The following is a 19,099-nucleotide window of genomic DNA, read 5'->3' on the forward strand; positions in this document are numbered from 1 at the left end:
AGACTTCAGTGATGTCACTTCCTGATGTATATGGAATTCTGGATCACACCATTGTATTTATGGGGGTGGGATCATTTGTGTAACGGGGTTGAGGGGTTAGTCAGGTACAGGAATAATTGTGATTTTAATGAATAATTAACAATTAAATTTGAAAAAAACAAATATTAACAACAAAAGAGCACAAATAGATGTTTAGGTTGATATCAAAATTTATTGACTTTTTAAAAAGTTTTATTTGGTATTTTCAAAGTAAACTTTCATCAAGGCCATGAGGGACATGACAAAATAGGTGGTGTCAAATGAAAAAACTGTATTATTTCCCATAAAAAGATAAAAAAATTAGTTCATTTTTTTACACTGTATTAAAGGGTACATTTTAATATATATGTAAAGCTGTTTAAATTGAAAGTTTGGCGACCAAATAGATGAAATACGCCATAAGAGGTGAGAGGGACTCAAATTGTGCCATTTTCATGGAATGACTCCTAAGAGGACTGTTACTGACAGGAAGCAGCTGCATTATCTGCAGTCTGTGTGATCACATCTGCTTCAATCACTTTATCAGAGAATTGATCATTGAATAAAACATGTTTGTGTCTGCAGAGGTCAGAGGTCACAGTCTGCAGGATCCAGCTGTCCGTCGGTGAGGAGTGATGTGTCCAAAGGTTATCCTCCAGACTTCAGTGGTGAACCTGGACCAACGAGGTCAGAGAACTGTGATGACTCCTTTACATGTTTGTGTTTCCTGGATAAATATTCAAAAAAAGAAAAAAAATATTAGACTTTGTCCTGTAGCGCTGTGTGGCAGGCAGGATTGGACCCAAACAAAACAGGATGAAGTCAAAGAGGCAGCTTTATTTCAGCTGTGAACATGCAAACAGCAGAAATAAGGAAACATAACTGTAGGTTTGCAGTGAATGAAGCCTCAGCTCGACGCTCCACTTTGTCCCTCTTTTCCTTCTCCAAACAGCCACATCAGGAGTCTTTGATGGAGTTTTAAAATATTTAATTACAAATGTCCAAAGATGGGTTCAGGATACCTGAATCCACAATTATTAAAGCTAAAATAGTTCACAGGGTTTGGACTTTGTTAGGTGACGAGAGAACATCAAAGTGTTTTTTTATCTTTAAACAGTATTTTTATCATTTCAGTTGCTCTCACAGCCCTGTTTGTTATTTTACCAGAGCTCTTATGTTTCACTCAGTGAAGTACAGAGCAAAGAGTAAGCAAGCCAGGAGAGCTCTCCAACTTTCTGAAAGTATCAGGATATTTGAGTGATAAGAAAAAGTGGATCATGCAACAATGTCCCTCAGCACACAAAACAATCAAAGCAGAATAAATATAATGTTTTAGAAAGGCCGATCAAACACTTACAGGGACCTGAAGAGAGAGAACCAACAAAATGTCATGGCTAACAGAGGAACTCAAGCACAGACTGAGTTCTGACAAACAAAAAGGTGACAGTTTATTTACCAAAGGGGTTAAACACAGTGGAATCACAGGTAAGCGTCTGTAACCAGGTCCGGGGAAAAATATACTCAAAGTATACACAAAGTTAACCCAACTGGTGAATTTAGAGAGAGATTTCTTAGCAAGGAGCTGAGATCATGAACACAGGAGGGTCAATGTCCCAGCGACAAACTGCTCCATGCCGCAGCGTTAAATGGTTAGCCCAGGTGAATCAGCAACAGGTGGTGTAATCATCATAACTGTGTGGACCAAGAGCGAGAGGCCATTACAAGCTCCACCCAGGCAGGCAAAAAGCTAGCAGGAGTGTCACAGTTTGCCAGGGCAAGCCGTGGGGGATGTTGGAGAAAGGACCCAAACGCTGAACTTAGTGCAATGAACAGTGCATTTATTTACAGTGGGGGTAAATGTACACCACACAATAAGTCTCCAGCGTGCTCCCTCAACTCCTGTGTTGTGCCGTCTCCCAAGTGCTGGTATTCTGTGCTCTCTGCTCCTGTGCCTACGCACACCCCATGCATCCTGCAGTCCCGTGTTCCGCTCTCCTGAGGAAAAAAACAACAGACGCAGTCGTTATGGCACCTACTCCAGCAGGCATACACGTAACAGTACTTTAGCCACTGACATGTGCTGTGTCCCATTTCGGGGTATGCACGCTTGAAGTACGCATTTTAAGTGCGGTTACGTCACCGCCACGCGACGACGGCTGTCCCAATTCGAAGTGTACTTCAAATGCATACTCCAAATGCGCCGTCGATTTCCTCAAATATCAAGCGTGGTCCGGTGCACGCTTCGTGGTCCCATATATCCCACAATTCATAGCGCGGCGGTGGGTGTGGATAATTTTGCCGCAACATACGGCAGAAGGGAGCGGCCAAGAGTGAACTGTCAAAAGTAAGTACTGAATATGACGTCACTTATTCATGTGCGAATGTTTAATAACGAAGAACATTAAAACATTGCTGTTGGCCACATGTAGGCAAAGTTGTGTGACACTAGTGATGTTTGTACTTTCAGCATTAACTTGGTTTTAAAGCCTCTACTTGTAAATATACATGTAGTCGACCTTAATCTTACAGAGAATCTGATGATTTTATGGATAATTAAAGTCAGTCATATATCCACAAACACAACAAGCTGAAAGTCAGTGATATATATATATATATATATATATATATATATATATATATATATATATATATATATATATATATATATATATATAATCTGACAATACTATAATATTGGCCATATTATATTTACATTACCACAGTGAGATGACTTTAGTCTCATGAACAACATTAACTAATTATTGTTTACTAGCTAGTCTTAAATAACTGTTCAGTACAGAAATGAAGCCCTTGAATCATGTTTTACAGTCCTGTGGTTTCAGCCTCAGATACTCAACTAATCAAAGTGATGTCATGACAAAAATGATTGACCAACAAAACATTTTTCTCCTTCATTTCTGTCAAACAAAGCTGTATGTAACGCGGTTAGTATCATGGTTGCTAGGCAACCTGAACAGCGCGACGAAGCATATACCGTCCCATTTCACAAGCCTCTCACTTCCGCACTTCCCGTACTTATAGTACGCACCGTCCGTAGTACGCGTAGTGTGCGTACTTCAAGCGTGCATACCCCGAATTGGGACACAGCATGTGTGTATTATCCATGGATGCGTTCCATTCCTGTTTAGACCTGCTCGCTGTCAATGGGCTTCATTCCATTTCAGACTGCTGGTGGTCGGCTGTGATCTAAACTCAACATGGCTCCTGTGTTAGAAGAGCCTCTGATTTTAAAATATGCACATTGAATAGTTTCTTTCCAACACTATGGAGCTACCAGCCCAGTATATGTAGCCACAGTAGATGGAGTTATCAAGCTGCACTGACAAACATCAGGACTCATGTAATCCCTACATGTGGACCTTTCACAGATGGATCCAAGTGCAGATTCAACTCTGCATTACATTTGACTTCAGCCGTTACACACTTTCATTTTCTAGCTTTGCGACTTCCTGCTTTTTGGATCAGATAGTTTATCCATGTCCACAAATGTCTGGCTGCATATTTTTATGATCTATATTTTCTAGTCTTCATACAGCCTATATTTCATGTGAACTCCAATCTGCCACCTGCCATCACGTTTTCAGGGTTCATTCAGTGTTGGAAATGTAGGACAAACAGCAGCACATGTTCTCTAAATGTTTGCAGTCATTTTTAAATGAAGCTGATACTACATGAGACATTTTCCACATTTATTGTCTTTGAACAGAGAATAATAAAGCCATCAAACATATACAGGTTTGTGCAAATACAAACTTCTGTGGTGCATTTGATGACCTGCAGAGGAGAACAAGTCGGGCTTTTCAGCCCTAACACAACCTCTTTGTTCTCAATACTACAAAACCTTAAAAGGCTGATATGCAAGTTTGCATGAATCACCAACACAGTTGTATTTTTTTCTAGTATAGTTATAAATAAGGTGATCAAATATCTGCTGACTGATTAGATCCAGTATCTATTACAGATGAACTGGATATCACAGCATGTTGTTAATCCGTCATATCAAACTAAACAGTGTTGCTGGTGTAAATATCCTCCAATAAAGTCAGATGGGCTGAGGGCTTCTGTTGCCAGGTAACGATGATGTCACACTGGATCTTCTGATCTTTAGCATCGTAGCGCTCGGAGTCTGATGTTGGCTCATGTGTTGTCATACACCAACATGACGTTCTACTAGTCAAGGCCTCACCTTAACCCACTGATGCTGATCACACAGACCCACTAATAGAACTGTTTTATCAGGTTTTTATGCAGCGTCACCATTAATGTCACATTTAATCAGAACACATTTACATTACAAGCCGACTACAACCATTATCAACATTTTAAATTACATTATACATCTGCAGTGATTTAAAGCACCACTATTTTAACCTGATTCATTTCTCCACCTTAACAGTTCATTCCTCAAATGAAGCAAAAAAATGTACCAACAAATAATTTAATATTTATTTTCCAACTTTTACAAGTGAAATCAAACAAGTGTATTTAACAGTGAAAACCAGAGTGGAAGCTGCTCATATAGAGTCTAAACCAGGCTAAAAGTAAGTTGAGTAGACCAGCATCATCAAAGTGTCGGCTCTCTGAACACGGTGCAAGATCGCCATCTGCAGGACAAAACTAGTTTTTCTCGCCCTCCTCGTCAACGTCAAGATGACGTCATCGTACAACAAAACATGCAGATCAGGTGACATGACTGTTTAAGAAGCGGAGTTAAACTGTGGCAGGTAAGCATGTGGAGGAGGAGCAACATCATTGTATTATACAGTTTCCTCTCTAACTGGATGATGCTGTGAACAAGAACAGCTGTGGAACCATTGGCCATTTCCCATAGTGTAGCTGAGTCAAAACAGCCCAAGTGCTGAGAGGGAAAACATGATGATTTATGTAAAGTCATAACTGGCTGCAGCAGCTGAGCTTTGACCTGTGAGCTGCAGATTAAGCTTCTTTTATGGTTGAGTGTTTAATGTTTAAACTGTTTATGGCTGCACACACGCCCACAGTCAGGTTGTATACATATTGAAATATTATATACAGTGTGGCAGCTGACCTTTGACCTTTAACCTGCGAGCTTTAGACTCATTGCTGGTGTGAGGTGTTTAATACTATTGAAGCTTGCAGACACACCCACATCATCTGATTTGTTCTCAGGGTTGTTCAGTGTGCTGGAGTTGGAGCACAAACCTGCTGCAGGTTAATTATTGATCAAACAATATCACACAAGGTGCAGCAGCTGACCTTTGACCTGTGAGCTTCAGACTCTTTGCTGGTGTGAAGTGTTTAATGTGACTTCAGCCTGCAGACACAGAGGACTGATGAAGCAGAAGATTGTCTCTGTTTCTACACAGACCTGGTCCAGACAGCAGAGCTGCAGAGTGAAGACGTTCATGGGAAGAAGCTGAGTAAGTGCAACGTCCTCTTTGAATCCTGGATCAGGAAGTGAAGCCGGTGAATATTTGGTGTTTAAATAAGGTTTCTGTCTTTGACTCAGTCTGCTGTCACTTTGTTTCAGAGAGAAAAAGAGATTTCAGATTAACTGCATTATATGCTGAGTAACTAAATGCTGCTAGTCTGTGGTGTCACTCCCAGCAGCATCACGTCATTTCTTTACTCTGACCTTTAACATCAGTTCACTTAGCTAGCAGAGGAGCGAGCAGTTAGAGTATGAACTCTGTGTCAGCAGTCAGCTTGGTCCTGGTGGTCACCTGGTTTCATGTTTGCTGATGATCCAGATGTGTCCACATAATTATTTATTTCTGTAAATGTAAAGACTTTACAGATAAACAACAGCAGCCCTCTGGCTGGACTCTAACCTGTGAGTTTCCTGTGATTGAAACCACAAGCTGACATTTTCCTTCTGAAGCAGCTGAATGGATGTTTGAGTTTACCTGCATACATGGTGCAAATAAACCCGCTTTGGATGGTTTGGAGGCAGGACAGGATTCTAATGTGATTGGTCACTTTGATGAGGTGGCTGTAACTCAGGTGGTCGAGCAGGTCACCTGCTAACCAGAAGGTTGGTGGTTTAATGCCAGTCTGCATGATGTCCTTGGGTAAGATACTAACCCCATGTTGCTCTCCGATGCATCCATTAGAGTGTGAATGTTAGACAGGAAGCACTTAGAAACATGGAAAAAGTGCTTGTGTGAATGTACAAGTTGTGTAAAGCTTTTGTTTGAAAAATAAAGTTTATTTCTTATTATTTATTTTATGGGTATCGTTTAGGTTTTATCCGATACCGATGCCAAACCGGTACTTTTGAAACAGTACCGGTGCTTAATCGGTGCTCGAATCACTGCTTAAAGAATGTAGAACACAAATTTTGTCCTAAAACCTCTCATGTTCAGTTGTTTTTTTTGTAAAAAGATAACAATTTTAGCCTTTTTTGCAGCTATAGTACATATATGGTATCACTCTATCAAACAAGAAGACAGCCGCATGTAACTACAATGGTGTTTGCTAGTTCACATTACATTAATTTAATAATGTGGTTAACCTACTCAATGTAAATTACACACGAACAATATTAAGCTACTCACCCAGCTGCTGCTGCCATCGTCATCCGTCATCATTTCTGCTACACTGGCAGGGCTAGGGGCCAGGACTCTCCTCTTCGGGTTCTTGGGGGATGTTGCTAACTCCGGGTCGATAACAGGCACCACACCTGCAGTAGATGTGCTCGGTGTGAGGTCTCGCAGCAAGCTATGAAATACGGAGCATTTCTCAACTTTTAAAGAAACACTATGCGTCGCCGGGTGTTTAATGGTAAATGGACTGATTCTTATATAGCGCTTTTCTACTCTCCCGGAGTACTCAAAGCGCTCTATAAAACATGCCATATTCACCCAATCACACCCATTCTCACAAGCACTTTATCTACACTCAGTGCTTTCTAAGTACATTCACACACATTCACACTCCGATGGATGCATCGGAGAGCAAGTTGGGTTTAGTATCTTGCCCAAGGATACGTGAAACACAGACTGGAGGAGCCTGTGATTGAACCATCAACCTTCCGATCAGTAGGTGACCAGCTCTACCTCCTGAGCTACAGCCACCCTGTTTCATCAGATTCGAGGTGTTACCTCCTTTGCACAGTATCACAGTATCACCTTAAAGCACTTGTTGCTGAGTTTGCATCTTTTGCTTTGAAGTACAGCCAGACTTTGACCGCTTCGCCTTGGGCATTTTTAATCTGTAGCTCTGCTCTTAAAGAACATACGTACCTGGGCAGGTAAAATGATTGGCTAGAATCCAAAGTGTATGACATCTCAGGAAAAAAAGCACCAAAAAAGTCTAGTTACTTACGTTTATGTCAGATCCGATACCGGTACCCATCCCCAGTTAGGAGGCAATGGTAGAGAAGGAAAGACAGGAGAGTGGAGGTGATGTATCTAAATGCATCTGAACAAAGCAGAAGTACACACCAAACTCAACGGATAGTCAAATGTAGACTCACAGAACAGAACTGCAGGCTGAGTTTGGATGTTTGACTTTGTCTTTCACACCTCTCTGTGTCTCACACACACAGTGACGTCAGACATATTCACACTCACTGTTCCATCTGCTTTGTGCACAAATTCATTACTTTCTTCCTTCAATGATCTACATACTACGTGCTGCCCAGTAAATACTTTGCAATGTATTCCATCCCCTTTCAAGGCAGACTTACCCAGTTTATTCCCCATTACAAGACAACAATCAGCCACACTCACACAGACCACGTCTGGCCCACACTCGCTCACACACGCATTCACACACAAAATAGGCACCAATGAGAGCTCTATCCTCCTTACATATTGGTGGAGAAACCAAACACTCAACGCCCTCAGCGGCGGAGAAAAAACCTCCTTTCGGTGGAGAAAACCATCCTTAACCATCCTTGAAACTAGCGAAGAAACCAGACCTCCTTATATATGAGTGTGTGTGTGTTTAACCCACTGCATGCTGATCACACAGACCCACTAATAGAACTGTTTTATCAGGGTTTTATGCAGCATTACCATTAATGTCACATTTAATCAGACCACATTTACATTATATGGAGTCCCGCAGGGGACATGGGAGAAAAAAAAATGAAGACGGACTTTTGCGAGATCTCGCAAGCCAAACTCGGGATGGTTTGAGATCTCGCAAAAGTTGAATTCCAACAATGGCGGTAGCTACTTAGTTGTAATATTACTCTTTCTGGGTCAGAAAATACACTTTTAAAATAGTTTGAGGCGTGAATGTAGTTGTGTAAACGTCAGATACCTGCTTGGTTAACAAGACATCACATATTTGCAAAAGTGCTCCGATGTTTTTGGAGATCTGACACCCACTATCTCGCAGCTAACGGGAGATCGAGACCTACTACAGCTGGGAGGAACACCGCTTTCCCGGGACATCGTGCCTCGACCTCCCGGTCGGCTTCGAGCTGGCGGCCTCCGAAGAATGCGGCTAAAACTTTGGCGAGATCTCGCAAAACTTTTGCGAGATCCCGAGTTTGTTATGCGAGATCTCGCAAAACCTTTGCGAGATCTCGCAAAAGTCCATCTTAATTTTTTTTTCTCCCATGTCCCCTGCGGGGCTCTGTAACATTACAAGACCACTACAACCTTTATCAACATTTTAAATTACATTGTACATCTTCACTGATTTAAAGGACCACTATTTTAACCTGATTCATTTCTCCACTTTAACAGTTCATTCCTCAAATGAAGCAAGAAATTTGACCCTCAAAAACCAACAAATAATTTAATATTTATTTTCCAACTTTTACAAGTGAAATCAAACAAGTGTGTTTAACAATGAAAACCAGAGTGGAAGCTGCTCATATAGAGTCCAACCCAGGCTAAAAGTAAGTTGAGTAGACCAGCATCATCAAAGTGTCGGCTCTCTGAACACGGTACAAGATCGCCATCTGCAGGACAAAACTAGTTTTTCTTGCCCTCCTCGTCAACGTCAAGATGACGTCATCGTACAACAAAACATGCAGATCAGGTGACATGACTGTTTAAGAGGCGGAGTTAAATTGTGGCAGGTAAGCATGAGGAGAAGGAGCAACAACTGTAGCATGACGCTGGAACATCATCATTGCATTATACAGTTTCCTCTCTAACTGGATGTTGCTGTGAACAAGAACAGCTGTGGAACCATTGGCCATTTCCCATAGTGTAGCTGAGTCAAAACAGCCCAAGTGCTGAGAGGGAAAACATGATGATTTATGTAAAGTCATAACTGGCTGCAGCAGCTGACCTTTGACCTGTGAGCTGCAACTTAAGTTTCTTTTATGGTTCAGTGTTTAATGTTTAAACTGTTTATGGCTGCACACACTGCTGCGGGTTAATTATTGATCAAACAATATCACACAAGGTGCAGCAGCTGACCTTTGACCTGTGAGCTTCAGACTCTTTGCTGGTGTGAAGTGTTTAATGTGACTTCAGCCTGCAGACACAGAGGACTGATGAAGCAGAAGATTGTCTCTGTTTCTACACAGACCTGGTCCAGACAGCAGAGCTGCAGAGTGAAGACGTTCATGGGAAGAAGCTGAGTAAGTGCAACGTCCTCTTTGAATCCTGGATCAGGAAGTGAAGCCGGTGAATATTTGGTGTTTAAATAAGGTTTCTGTCTTTGACTCAGTCTGCTGTCACTTTGTTTCAGAGAGAAAAAGAGGTTTCAGATTTGAATGATTTGAAGTTTGATTTGAATGAAATTTACAATCAAATGCTTTCAGTGTTGCTGTGTTGAGTGTTTGCACGTTTAATGTTTGTATGGAAGACACAGAAAGACATGTGACTAAAGAAATCTGTGCTAGAGTGACTTAAAAAAAATAGTAGAAAAGAAAACAGATCTTGAATTCTTTAGAGAATTTTCTAGAAATCTTTTTCTTTCTAAACAGAATTCAGAATATTGATCTTTGACATGGAAGCTGTTTCTACAGGATCCTGATGGAAACTCAAAGCTTTTATAAAATGTTCTCATTAGTTCTTTACAGCAGAATATCAACATATGTAAATCAAAACAACAAAAATGCACAAGTGGTGTGTGAGACTACAAATTATAGAATCAGAACTGCTGATTTCATTACTCTGAACTTTTAAAGGCAGATTTTGTATCTGAGAGCAGGGACACTTGCTGTGTTCAGTGTAACTTTAAGTTCAGGCTACCCTTGATTTAGTAGTAGGGGTGGGTTTTGATTATCGATTTATCGATTAAAATCGATTCTGGCTTGGATAACGTGATATCGATTAATTAAAATCCTGAATCAATTTTTTAATATAAATTTATTTTGCCCGAAACGCCAGAATCTCAGGTTAAACCTCCCAAAATTTCAACAACCACCAAACAGCGCGGAGCCGCCGACGCATCAGAATCAGTGAGATGTGACTTTCTCACCTGACTGCACGGACACGAGCTGAAAGCCGACAGCTCGCTGATTCTGATGTTTTGGCGGGTCCGCGCTTTGTGTTTACGCCCTTTTTGCGCTGATTCTGAAGCTGCAGGTTTTATCTCTCTCAAAACAATATTGAGTAAACCAGCAGCAAAAGAAGATCCAAACTACGCTTCACATAAACATCGTCATGGATTCCCTTTGATTGTTTTGCTGCGGTTTTATTAGAGACACAGCTGAGCATTTTGCATATTGCATAATTTTAAAACGTTTAAATTTGTTCAGTATTGAACAGCAGAAATTAGGTTTTCTTTTCGGAATTAAGTGAAAGGAAAAAAAAACAGCGGCCGACAGGCTGTAAGAACGGTAGACTTGTGCAAAACAAGCAACCGAATAATGCAGTAAACAGATTTTTAGACGGGAAACTGTCCTTGAAGTACAGAGAGAGAGATAGAGAGAGCTGTGGATGAAGTATGATTTTATCGAGAGGGAATTCATGACGATGTTTATGTGAAGCGTAGTTTGGATCTTCTTTTGCTGCTGGTTTACTCAATATTGTTTGGAGAGAGATAAAACCTGCAGCTTCAGAATCAGCGCTAAAGGGCTTAAACACAAAGCGCGGACCCGCCGAAACATCAGAATCAACGAGCTGTCGGCTTTCAGCCCCGACCGTGTCCGTGCCGTTGGGTGAGAAAGGCAACTTCGCACTGATTCTGATGCGTTGGCGGCTCCGCGCTTTGTGTTTACGTCTTTGTGCAGAGTGTTCCTGCTCTCATTTACTGTTTTAGCTGTTTGGTGGTTGTTGAAATTTTGGGGGGTTTAACCTGAGATTCTGGCGTTTTGGCCAAAATAAATTTATATTAAAAAATTGATTTTAATGAATCGATATCACGTTATCCAAGCGAGAATCGATTTTAATCGATAAATCGATAATCAAAACCCACCCCTAGTCTGCTGTCGTACTTGTATGCATGTTTTTTCCTTTTTCAGTTTAACTGGTGATATTCATTCGTGTATTGTAGGTGAATGCACTGATGCTAGATCATAAATTCCACAGAGTTAGTAAACTGGCCGTTTTTGCTCAATAATTCCTGTTTCATGTTCAAACCATCAGACAGAAACTCTGCATTTGTTTTTATGTTCTTCAGCCTGTTGTTCTTGAGGTAATCTGTGATGCGTTTAATGACCCTCCACATGCTCTGAGGGTCATTTGAAGAGAAATAGAACTTCATCTTTAGAGCATAAGTGGGTTTTTGCCCTCTTTATGCCCGCGGTCAGGCTCTGTTTATTGTAGTATAACACTCATAGGACACAGTGTCCTGCTGCACACACACTGCACACAATGACAGCTGCAGCGTTTGTGTCTGATGTATTAAGTATGAAACACTGTTGGGCTAAAATCTGGTCAGAATGAATCCAGGTGCAGGTGTGTCAGTTTAGGACCACTGGACTAACATCCAAGTGCTCACAATATAAAGTGTATTCTGTAGTAACATCCTGGTGTTGCAGCAACAGTCCCACATGGAAACGTCAACAGTCAAACTCAAAATCTCTTTTTGTCAACAATAAAATGACAGCAGACCAATTTGAATAAAGTTGGTAAAAAGCTTCAGAAATTAGTAGAATATTAAAAAGTGTCTTGATGCTCAATCATCCAATAAATCCCCAAAAAGTTGATTCTGTTCATCTGGACGTTTTCAGCAGCATGGATCAGTGTGAGGACAGAGAGGAGGGAGTCCCTCCCTCTAAAAGCACTCTGTGTGGGGAACATGAGAGCCAGACCAAAGCTCAGAGGTGAGATGACCATCTCTAACTGTCCATGACTCTTCTCCATGTCACAGCTCAGCACTCACATCACTGCTCCATCATTATTCACACTCATACCTCTGTGTGTGTTGTTTTAAAGCCCAGAGCTGTGGGGCGTACCAGGCTCAGCTGGACATAACCCTGAAACCAATCCAGAACCTGGACCTGAACCCAGCTGTGTTTCCTTAAAGAGCAACGACTCGAAGTATATTGCTGTAAACTTTAACAAAAGACTGTTATGTGACAAAGAGTAAGTACATTATTTTTTATGAGTTTCAGATTGTTCATCATGTCTTTAATTTAATATTTCCAGTTTTTCCTTCCTATCTCATGAAGCTGTTACATTTATTGTTTTTCTTTTAGGATCAATAAGAGGCCAGAATGTCCTGGACCTGAACCCAGCTGTGTTTCCTTAAAGAGCAACGAGTCGAAGGAAATTGTTGTAAACTTTAAAGGATGTTCTTCTGCTGCTGAGAGGTAATGTGTGTCTAGATGTTGTTCCTGACTCTGTATTTTTGAATAACTCCTCATGTTTAATATCAGCTCATCTCTTTTTCACACACATTTCTATGTTGGTATGTGAAGCGGTGTGTGTTGGAGTGTTTCCACAAACACAGCAGTCAGAGTGGAAAGAGTGGATGTTGTAGGAGGTGTTTGTGTAGTGAAGAGGCTGAGTGTCTGTAGGACTCCAGCTGCTCCAGCAGGTGTCTCCTTTGTGCTTTGCTTCAAACACAGTGTAGGGAGGAGCTTCCACTCAGGTGTTTCAGGTGTTGCTGGATGGAGGAGGACAAATAGTTTTTCCCTTCAGTGACACTTCAGCAGTTCAATGTTCTGGGGAGATGTTTGTCTTTATGAAGGTTTATGGATTATTGTTCTTACTTTGGTTAAACTGAGCAATACATTTTCCATCTAACATTTAAAGTAAATTTCCAGGTGAAAAATAAGATCTGCAGCTGCAGCCTCTGTGATGTTTCACAGTCTGAAAGTAACAAATTCAACCAGAGTTCAAACAAAGGCTTAATATACGTGTGTATTTGATATAATGCCAACAAGTACAAATAGGTGTTCTTACAGGTCTTAATCACAGAGGTCTGATAAGTCTGGTGACTTTCACAGTCAGCAATTTTGCTGCCTTTTATTTTATATTGGCCTTTTTAAAGCCCTTCTAATGCTCCCACATTCATACAGAGCTTTTAATAGCAAACTCCTTTACAGTCCTTCTCCTCTCACACACGATCACACGACTGATTTGTCTGCAGCAGCTGTGTTACTGCTAGTATTTTATTATGTGTGTAATCTCCTCATATTGTTCCTATGGTTTAGTTTGACGTCCTTCTGCAAACTCAGCTGCTCTGTTGCTGATACACGTCTCCATGAATATGATTGATCAGATGCTGCCAACACTATGTGTTTCATGTGAACGCTCAGCTGAAACCCTGGGTTGACTTATCGAGTTAATAACAAGCTTCACGTGACTGTGAATGCTAAAGTGAATCCAGATAAAGGAAAGAGACCCTGCTAATGTTGGACTCACTTCTTAGTGTAGATCCCAGGAGGAAGTTCAACATAGCCAGCCATTCTTTGTGCTAGCTCGACCAAACCTGAGACCACAGTGCAGGATAATGATTATCATCTGTCTCTGTCAAGGACATTTAAAATCCACAAATAACAAAAATAATTATATTTGATCATTAAAATATGTTTTCAATTGAAAAAGCATGAGCACACTGGTGGATTACAGAAACATGAAAACTCGTTAACAGTAAAGTTAATTTAGGCGTAAAGAAAGTGTCAAACATACTTAAGTAGAAGGACTGATGTTTGTGTTAAAATACCCTCTTAAAGCTGAAATACTGATTCAACTTTCTCCAAAAGTTGATTCTGTTCATCTGGACGTAGCGTTTTGTGTGAGAAACGTTTCGTCAGTCATCCAGGTGACGTCTTCAGTCTCAGCTGACTGCAGGTTTCAATCTTATAAACAGGACATTTGCATAATGACTGAAACCAGCCCACTGAAGGAACAATGGGCTGGGAGGTCAGTTCCTTAATCTTAATTATGCAATTCTCATGACCATTGATCAACAACCACTGATCAATGATCATGAGTCCCATTCACAGAGAGTTGGGGAATGGGATTGTGAAACGTGGGAGAAACGTTTCGTCTCTCATCCTTCAGTCTCAGCTGTCTGTCAAGCATCAAGCATCTGGTTCACAGAGAGGATAACCCTCAAATGGGCTGTACAACATTATATAGGGAGACAAAAACAGAGATTATCGTAGCCATCACTCTCTCGCATGGATGTGGCAGTCTTGCTGTCTGCTGTGAATCCTCCCCGTACCTCCGTGACCTCGTCTGGTGTCTGCTCCCTCCTCTGTAAGAGACAGTAAAGGAAAACACGTCTCTGCCTAGTCTTGAAAATCTAATCTTATCATCCATTGTTCTTCTAGGGCCTCTTCTTCTTGTGGCCTCGGCTAACTGCTAATATTTAAATGGCTAACATTAACATGTGTGCCAGCCAAGTTAACATTTATGATGAACTATGATTAATTAACTGATGTTGAAACTGGAGCTTTACTGACCTCTGAAATTCCTCCTAAAGTGTTATTCAGTGTTGTGACAGTCAACTGCTTCAGCTGCTGCTGGGATGGGCTGTGGCAAAGAGAACAGAGAAAATCAAAATCAGAGTTTTTCTCTGAATTAAAAGCAAGGAAACAACAATATATTCTACATGGTGAAACTGATGGTTTATGGTGTTTGGGTCTGTTTTTCTGTATTTATACAGATAAAGTGTAAACTCAGATGAATTATACCATCAAATGTTAAAGGAAAATATCAGGATGAGTGTCTGTGAGCTGAGAAGGAAGTGAAGCGAGCAGTTTATCCCAGAGCTGAAGCTGCTCTGTGTGCAGAGATGAGCTCAGATTCCTGCTGTGATTGATCAACAGTCACAGAAATGTAGACTTGTAGTTATTACTGCAGTATGGTCACAGCAGATACTGATAAACATGTATTATGAGGATGGATGATCAAGTTTCTCACTCTCTCCTTTAAATCTCAGTTTTTTTCTTCTTCACAGTTTATCTGTTAATTTATTAATGAATAACACTGAAAGATTTTCTGTTATATTTCCCCTTGAACATCACCTTATTAGGGCGGCATTAGGAAATAGCCCCCCTCCAAAGAATGAATAAATGAATGATGATAATAATAAAATGATTAAAAAGCAGAGCTCAGAGTGGTAGAATGGTCAAACATGGATCCACGGGTGGTTCAACTGCATTTGGTGACGTGACTAAAGCAAATCTTTCAAATAATCCCACCATCAACAGGATGTTGTCTCCTTTATTACGGTTACTTTAATTGGTCACCGTGTGAATTTCTTTGAAATGAACCAAATTCTTTGATTTGTTGGTTGTTGCATATTTAACCTCTACAGTCAGGAAAGGAGGAGATGAGGCCTCAACAATGTTGGGTTGTGGCTGTGGTTCAGGTTAGAGTGAGTGTCCATGGAATAAATGTAAGTCAGTGAACTGGAAACATGACTGTGTTAAAACTTTTTTTCCTTTTTATAATGAGTCTGATCAAAGGTGGACAGAAGTATCTCCACTTTGACTTTTCTGTGTCACCATCAGAGCTTCTGCACAGTGTGGAGAAAGATCCAGAAGCAGAGCTGGACTGCAGACAGCCAGTCAGAGCAGCTGTGTACAAAGTAAGACTGAACATCTGTCTGCTGATGGACTCATTTCTGAAAACTGGACTTCTTGTGTTGTTCAGACATTGAAGAGTTATCTATTTATTTAGTCTCATTGTTTTTCTTTCTTTCAGCAGATGTTGGTCTGCAGGAGGTTTTAGATGAACATAAGATCAGTCTGAGGAGGAGATGTGAACGTGTCACTGAAGGAAGTGATGAAACAGGAAGTAGAACCCTCCTCAACAGGATCTACACTGAGCTCTACATCACAGAGGGACAGAGTGAAGAGGTTCATACCCAACATGAGGTGAGGCAGCTGGAGACAGCTTCCAAGAGGGACGCCCTCCATGACGCTCCAATCAGGTGCCAGGACATCTTTAAAGCCTTACCTGACCAACAGACACCCATCAGAGTGGTTCTGACCAACGGCGTGGCTGGTGTTGGAAAAACCTTCTCAGTGCAGAAGTTCACTCTGGACTGGGCAGAGGGCTTGGAGAACCAACATGTCAGTGTGGTGGTTCTGCTTTCATTCAGGGAGCTGAACCTGATCAGAGATGAGCAGTACAGTCTTCTGGAGCTGCTCCATGTTTTCCATCCAACATTACAGAAGGTCACAGCAGAGAAGCTGGCTGTCTCTCAGCTTTTGTTCATCTTTGACGGCCTGGATGAAAGCAGACTTTCATTGGATTTCACCAACAGGAAGCTGCTGTCTGATGTCACACAGAAGTCATCAGTCAGCCAGCTGCTGACAAACCTCATCCAGGGGAATCTGCTTTGCTCGGCTCTCATCTGGATAACTTCCCGACCCGCAGCAGCCAATCAGATCCCTCCTACATGTGTTAACAGGCTAACAGAAGTACGAGGCTTCACTGACGCCCAGAAGGAGGAGTACTTCAGGAGGAGATTCAGTGATGAAGAGCTGTCCAGCAGAATCATCTCCCACATGAAGACATCCAGGAGCCTCCACGTCATGTGTAGTATCCCAGTCTTCTGCTGGATCACTGCTACAGTTCTGGAGCACATGTTGACTACAGAGCAGAGAGGAGAGCTGCCCAAGACCCTGACTGACATGTACTCACACTTCCTGCTGGTTCAGACAAAGAGGAAGAAGAACAAGTACCATCAGGGACATGAGACGAGTCCACAGGTGCTGATGAAGGGTGACAGGAAAGTTCTTCTGAAGCTGGGGAGGCTGGCGTTTGAACATCTGGAGAAAGGAAACATCATGTTCTACCAAGAAGACCTGGAGCAGTGTGGTCTGGATGTGACAGAGGCCTCGGTGTACTCAGGAGTTTGTACAGAGATCTTCAAAAGAGAGTGTGTGATCTTCCAGAAACCAGTCTACTGCTTTGTTCATCTGAGCATTCAGGAGTTTCTGGCTGCAGTCTACATGTTCCACTGTCACACCAACTGGAACACAGAGGTGGTAGAAGTTTTTCTTCGGCATTTCCGAGAAGAACACAAAAACAGATCTTTTTTTAAGAACATGTTCAAGTCTTACAGCTTCACATCACTGGATGTCTTTTTAACTAAAGTCATGGAGAAATCCCTCCAGAGTAAAAATGGCCACCTGGACCTGTTTGTTCGCTTACTTCATGGCCTCTGTCTGGAGTCCAACCAGAGACTCTTAGTAGGTCTGCTGGGTCAGACAGAGATCAGTCCAGGCACCATCCAGAGAGTCATCAACAACCTGAAGGAGATGAACAGTGATGAAATCTCTCCTGACAGAAGCATCAACATCTTCCACTGTCTGATGGAGATGAACCACCTCTCAGTACATCAGGAAATCCAAGAGTTCCTGAAGTCAGAGAACAGATCAGAGAAGGAACTCTCTGAGATCCAGTGCTCAGCTCTGGCCTTCATGCTGCAGATGTCAGAGGAGGTTCTGGATGAGTTGGACCTGCAGAAGTACAAAACATCAAAGCAGGGACGACAGAGACTGATTCCAGCTGTGAGGAACTGCAGAAAGGCTTGGTGAGTCCAGATGTGATTAACATCATTGATGAGTGTAGGTTAGTAGTTTAATTTTGAAAATAAAATCAGATTGTAACCACAAAGTGTTTGTGTCCGTACGCTGCAACCTTCCACACCATTCCTTTATTGTACAGACTCAGCAGCAGCTCCATGGATCCCAAATCCAAGAGTGGAGAACAGATTTGAAGTGTGTCACATCCATGCAGTCACAGCTGTTTCCACCATGTTTCCACTGATATTAATCCTGTTCAATGACACGTTTCATATCAGTGAATATGTTCTTTAGGACGTCCACTGACATGTTTAAGTGTCCTGCTGGAAATCACTCAAATCATCCATGAAATCCATGAAAAATCCTTTTAGTGTTTCTAACTTCACCCTCTGCCCTCTCTCTCTCTCCATCCTCCTCACTGCTTCTTTCACTGATAATCACACAAACATCGTATTCAGCTACAAAATAACACAATAATATCATCTGATGATCATTATTATAAGAGCAGGATCCATATTTGATATCAGAGTAACACACTGCTTGGTTATGTGCAGTCATCATCAGTGACTGTGGGTCAAACAGAAGCTCTCTGATTGGTTGCTGACCTTGGTCACCTGTCCACTCTCACCTGTTTGTGTTTGCTCTCTCTTTGCTGTCTCCATCCTCTCTCTCCTTTCTCTCCCTCTCTGTCTTTGTACCGTCACTCAGGTCCAATGGAAACAGTGACATTTGCAAACCAATCAAAGACAAACTGATCCATGTCAGGTTATAACAATATTCAAAGTGAATACAGGCTGCTGCTGGACACAGACAGGTAACATCATTTTGACTTGCTGTCACCTGGATCTGGACTCATAAACACTGAAGCCCTGAACAGGAATACAAATCATTTTCTGCCAACTAGCGACACACCAGCAGATAATGGCTCAGAAAGCTAAAATGAGCCAATCATTTCTGTGTTTAGTTCCCCTGAAATCAGATCTGATATCAGCAGCTCTGAGTTCATTCATCATTATTGTCCAGTGATGAGATTTCTGCTCTGTTTGGTAACAGTCAGCAGGTTTTTCCTGCGTGTGGACGTGAACAGTCGTACCTGACAGCAGGTAGCAAACAGAGATCATCTTTCCAGCTGGAACTCTTCACTGAGCTGAACTCATTCAAAATGTTCTGGAGTCAAAACAGGAAACAGTCCAAATGTGTGTCTTCACTCTGACTCTGGATCAGATC

General features: G+C 41.6%; 2 protein-coding genes and 1 pseudogene across 5 annotated transcripts in view; all 3 read left to right on the forward strand.

Moving 5' to 3' along the window:
• LOC146490550 (NACHT, LRR and PYD domains-containing protein 12-like) overlaps window positions 1-19,099 on the forward strand; it is a 107,820-nt gene that overhangs the window by 82,565 nt on the left and 6,156 nt on the right. The window lies entirely within an intron of this gene.
• Window positions 1-19,099, forward strand: part of LOC146490553 (protein NLRC3-like) — a 67,438-nt pseudogene that overhangs the window by 8,998 nt on the left and 39,341 nt on the right. The window contains exons 4-7 of the transcript XR_014872689.1: window positions 604-705; window positions 12,578-12,691; window positions 15,848-15,924; window positions 16,041-17,880. The product of XR_014872689.1 is annotated as a protein NLRC3-like (transcript). The remainder of the gene's footprint in view (window positions 1-603; window positions 706-12,577; window positions 12,692-15,847; window positions 15,925-16,040; window positions 17,881-19,099) is intronic.
• Window positions 9,366-19,099, forward strand: part of LOC146490555 (uncharacterized) — a 143,963-nt gene continuing 134,229 nt past the window's right edge. Inside the window, exon 1 of one of the 3 annotated variants that reach the window (XM_085152966.1) lies at window positions 9,366-9,568. The gene's annotated coding sequence lies outside the window, so the exon portion shown is untranslated. The remainder of the gene's footprint in view (window positions 9,569-19,099) is intronic. The other 2 variants (XM_085152968.1, XM_085152967.1) reach the window with 2 other exon arrangements.

This window comes from Neolamprologus multifasciatus, unplaced genomic scaffold (assembly GCF_963576455.1).
Source record: "Neolamprologus multifasciatus unplaced genomic scaffold, fNeoMul1.2 chr03_unloc_3, whole genome shotgun sequence".
NCBI classification, from domain to species: Eukaryota; Metazoa; Chordata; class Actinopteri; order Cichliformes; family Cichlidae; genus Neolamprologus; species Neolamprologus multifasciatus.